Here is a 5055-nt window from a genome sequence, read left to right as displayed (position 1 = left end):
GCCGGCCGGGTAGACCTGGTGTCCCTCCCGGCCGGCCGGCCGGGTAGACCTGGTGTCCCTCCCGGCCGGGTAGACCTGGTGTCCCTCCCGGCCGGCCGGCCGGGTAGACCTGGTGTCCCTCCCGGCCGGCTGGCCGGGTAGACCTGCCGGCCCGCAACCGGCCTGGTACCCACGTCGTACTGGCGGGGTGGATGCGGGCTCCCCAGATTTAAGCGTACGTGCTTCTCTCGGCGAGGTGCAGGGCTGCCGGTTGGCGGCGGTGGGGGTGAGAGGAGCGTGTCATTTCGGTTTTTTACCCTCCGCTCGTCCGAGATTGCAGCGCCTGTAATACAAGGCATGAAGCTGCAACCTCCCGCCCCGTGCCGTCGTCGTCTTTTCTGGGTTGCGATCGCAGCCACCACAGAAACGGGAAAAGAGAGATGAAAAGGAAAAATTAGTTGTTTTTTTTTTTTCTACAGCCGCCTCCCCCTGCGGTGCTCACGCCGCTGCCCTGCCCGGACCCGCTGGCCGCCGTGCGACCGCTGGCATCGACCGGTGTCTGCGTCCGCGTGGGGTCCCAGCACGGCCGGGTCTCTGGCCGGCATTCCCGCCACCCCCTCCCGGCAGCCCCCGCGCTCCCCGCCGCCTGCCCCTTGTGACGTCACAAGTAGCCGAGGAGGGGTAACAGGGCGCTTCCGGGCCCGGGCTCCCGAGCTGCCTGTGACGTCACGCCGTGCCCGAGCGGGCCCTGGCTTGAAGCAGGCGGCGGCTCGGGATGACACGGGCACCCGCGTAGCTCCAAGGCAGGGAGCAGGCCGTGGCCTGAGCCTCTCGCGGCGAAGTCACGCCTGGACTAGGACGTGATGGGCCTGGGCCGGGCCGTGGCTGGTGGGCTCTCACGCGAGGGGGTCTCCTGCAGCTTTCGAGCCGGTAGGCAGGCCGGCGGCGAGGCGAGGCCTGGCTTATGCAGCGCCCCTCGTGATCTCACCTTCAACTGGGGAGGCGACGGGGCCAGCGCAGCTGCCGGCTAGCGTACGGACGCGAGGGTCGGAACCGGCAGGGAAGAGTTCGGCTGAGACGGGATCGAACGCGGACCTGAAAACACGCGACGAGAATCACGAACGGAGAGGTCAAGCGGAAGCCTGACCAGCGCTAGGGCATCGATTCAGAAACGGTTCAGGAGCTCACGCTCTGCCCACGCACGTGCGCCCGCCTGCCCCGCACCCCCACAAGCTGCCCGGCCCGAAGCCGTCTGCCTGGGGCTGCCCGCGCGCGCACGCGTATACGGCCGCCCCCCCATCCCGCCAAAGCCGCCCCACCCGCCACGTGCTTCTCCGTGAGACCGGCGGCGCCCCCCCAACACCGCCGCTTGGCCCGCGACGAGCCCGCCCCCCCCCCCCCCCCCCCCCCAACCCTCCCGCCACCAGGTTCACCGTGACACCGGCCGCCCCCCCCACCCCCCAGCCCACCCACCCCCCCCCCGCCACCCCCCGCCCCATCCCACCCCCCCACCCCCCGCCCCCGCCACCCCCGGGGTTCGCGAGGAGACCGGCCGCCCCCTACCTCCGGCCCGCTTTCCACCAGCAGCAGCACATTGGCCGCTCCAGGGAAGGAAGGCGGGAGACCTTAGGACCCAGCGGCGTCGCCGCCGCCGCCTCCGTGCCGGGGGGCCCGGAGGGGCCTCCCGCCGGCGGCGGCGATGATGGGTGGCGCGTGTTTTGGACGCTGAGCCCCCGCAGCTGCCGAGTCCCTGCCGCGCCGTGCCCGCGGCCCGGCTCCCCGCCTTCCTCAGTCGGTCGCTCGGCCGCCCGCCCTCCTGCCCGCCTGCTCCGTTCCCGCCCCGGGTTGAAAGCCAAACGAACGCCGAAGGGGTGGGAGGGAGAGCAGCGACGGGGCGGGGGTGTGTGTGTAACAACAGAAACCGCTCCCCACCAACACCACCCCCCCACCACCCCCCCCCCCCCCCCGCCCCCCCACCGCCGCAACGAGCTCTGTCGACCCCCCTGCCGACCCCCCCCCAACCCCCACCCCTCCCGCCACCAGGTCCACCGTGACACCGGCCGCCCCCTGCCACCCCCGGGGTTCGCGAGGAGACCGGCCGCCCCCTACCTCCGGCCCGCTTTCCACCAGCAGCAGCACATTGGCCGCTCCAGGGAAGGAAGGCGGGAGACCTTAGGACCCAGCGGCGTCGCCGCCGCCGCCTCCGTGCCGGGGGGCCCGGAGGGGCCTCCCGCCGGCGGCGGCGATGATGGGTGGCGCGTGTTTTGGACGCTGAGCCCCCGCAGCTGCCGAGTCCCTGCCGCGCCGTGCCCGCGGCCCGGCTCCCCGCCTTCCTCAGTCGGTCGCTCGGCCGCCCGCCCTCCTGCCCGCCTGCTCCGTTCCCGCCGCGGGTTGAAAGCCAAACGAACGCCGAAGGGGTGGGAGGGAGAGCAGCGAGGGCGGGTGGTGGTGGTGGTGGTGGTGGTGTAACAGAAACCGCCCCCGATCCCCCACCCCCCAGCCGTAGTGCTCCGCGGCGCCGAGGAGGCTGCGGTCGGTTGGCGGCCGCACCCACCGCCCTGCAGCTCCGGAGTTGCAGCGGTGGGGCGGGGACCAACGGCTCTTCGGGCGCGCGGGCGACGGTGGGGGTCGGGGGGCTGGGGGGGGTGGGGGGCTGGGGGTGTCTGTGTGTGTGCGCGTGCGTGCGTGCGTGTGTGTGTGTGTGTGTGTCTGTGTCTGTGTGTGCGTGTGTGTGTGTGCGCGCCTGTGTCTCTCTCTCGCGCGCGCGCGCTCTCTCTCTCTCTCTCTCTCTCTCTCTCTCTCTGTGTCTCTGCGTGTGTGTCCGAGCTCGTGTGTGTCGCGGCGGGGGGGGGGGGGGGGGGGGAACAAACAACAAAACAACAATCCGAACAACACACACACACACACACACACGCGCGCACACACCCCCACACCCCCTATTCCCACACATAAAGCCCGGGAGCCCCCTTCCCACCCCCCCACCCCAACCCCGTCGAAAAAAACCTAAACGCGAATGCCAGCGAGCGCCTGGCAACGCCGGGACCCGGACCCGGACCCGGACCCGGACCCGGACCCGGTGAAGGGCGCCCGGTGCCCACGCCTCTGCGGCACAGCGAAAGGCGGGGGGAAAGAAACAAAATAAAAACACACACACGCACCCCCACCCCCCCCCCCACCCCCCCTCCCCCGAGACTAAAGCTAAACCCACGCTGCGAAACCAAAAGCTGAAGCCGAGGACCGCCCGGCAGCGCCGGGACCCCGACCCGGCGAAAAGCGCCCGGTTCCCGATGCGAACTCGCTCCAGCGAGACGGGCGTCTCCGTTGGGGGTGAGGTGCGGGGAACGTCGCCGCTTCTGCCGGGTCCCCTGGCAGCCGCGGGAAGCGGGGGGGGGGAGTGGCGGGCGGCGCCGTGCGGCGCGGAGTGGCGCGGCGCAGAGGGGCTGACTGGCGGCCGAGGGGGCGGGCAGCGAATGATGCCAGCGACTGCATGGCAGCCAACGGGTCGGGGCGGGGGGGTGGGGGGGCTGGTGCTGCGTGCACATGAGAGCGCGGCGGGGCGCGGGGGTGCGGGGGTGCGTTAAGAAAAAAAATTTCCCTTTTCATTTATTTTTTTTCGGATTTCATTGGCATCTATCGAAACAAAAATGTCTCGCACGACGCGGCCGCCAGGTCTACCCGCCTCCGGGGCGTGAAGCGGCCGACAGGTCTGCCCGCCTCCGGGGCGTGAGGCGGCCGTCAGGTCTACCCGCCTCCGCGGCGTGAGGCGGCCGTCAGGTCTACCCGCCTCCGCGGCGTGTGGCGGCCGTCAGGTCTACCCGCCTCCGGGGCGTGTGGCGGCCGTCAGGTCTACCCGCCTCCGGGGCGTGAGGCGGCCGTCAGGTCTACCCGCCTCCGGGGCGTGTGGCGGCCGTCAGGTCTACCCGCCTCCGGGGCGTGTGGCGGCCGTCAGGTCTACCCGCCTCCGGGGCGTGAGGCGGCCGTCAGGTCTACCCGCCTCCGCGGCGTGAGGCGGCCGTCAGGTCTACCCGCCTCCGGGGCGTGAGGCGGCCGTCAGGTCTACCCGCCTCCGGGGCGTGAGGCGGCCGTCAGGTCTACCCGCCTCCGGGGCGTGTGGCGGCCGTCAGGTCTACCCGCCTCCGGGGCGCGAGGCGGCCGTCAGGTCTACCCGCCTCCGGGGCGCGACGCGGCCGTCAGGTCTACCCGCCTCCGGGGCGTGAGGCGGCCGTCAGGTCTACCCGCCTCCGGGGCGTGAGGCGGCCGTCAGGTCTACCCGCTTCCGCGGCGTGAGGCGGCCGTCAGGTCTACCCGCCTCCGGGGCGTGAGGCGGCCGTCAGGTCTACCCGCCTCCGGGGCGTGAGGCGGCCGTCAGGTCTACCCGCTTCCGGGGCGTGAGGCGGCCGTCAGGTCTACCCGCCTCCGGGGCGTGAGGCGGCCGTCAGGTCTACCCGCTTCCGGGGCGTGAGGCGGCCGTCAGGTCTACCCGCCTCCGGGGCGTGTGGCGGCCGTCAGGTCTACCCGCCTCCGCGGCGTGTGGCGGCCGTCAGGTCTACCCGCTTCCGGGGCGTGAGGCGGCCGTCAGGTCTACCCGCCTCCGCGGCGTGAGGCGGCCGTCAGGTCTACCCGCCTCCGGGGCGTGAGGCGGCCGTCAGGTCTACCCGCCTCCGGGGCGTGAGGCGGCCGTCAGGTCTACCCGCCTCCGGGGCGCGAGGCGGCCGTCAGGTCTACCCGCCTCCGGGGCGCGACGCGGCCGTCAGGTCTACCCGCCTCCGGGGCGTGAGGCGGCCGTCAGGTCTACCCGCCTCCGGGGCGTGAGGCGGCCGTCAGGTCTACCCGCTTCCGCGGCGTGAGGCGGCCGTCAGGTCTACCCGCCTCCGGGGCGTGAGGCGGCCGTCAGGTCTACCCGCCTCCGGGGCGTGAGGCGGCCGTCAGGTCTACCCGCTTCCGGGGCGTGAGGCGGCCGTCAGGTCTACCCGCCTCCGGGGCGTGAGGCGGCCGTCAGGTCTACCCGCTTCCGGGGCGTGAGGCGGCCGTCAGGTCTACCCGCCTCCGGGGCGTGTGGCGGCCGTCAGGTCTACC

This window comes from Athene noctua, unplaced genomic scaffold (genome assembly GCF_965140245.1).
Source record: "Athene noctua unplaced genomic scaffold, bAthNoc1.hap1.1 HAP1_HAP1_scaffold_151, whole genome shotgun sequence".
Taxonomy (NCBI): domain Eukaryota; kingdom Metazoa; phylum Chordata; class Aves; order Strigiformes; family Strigidae; genus Athene; species Athene noctua.
This window is presented reverse-complemented; position numbering follows the sequence as displayed.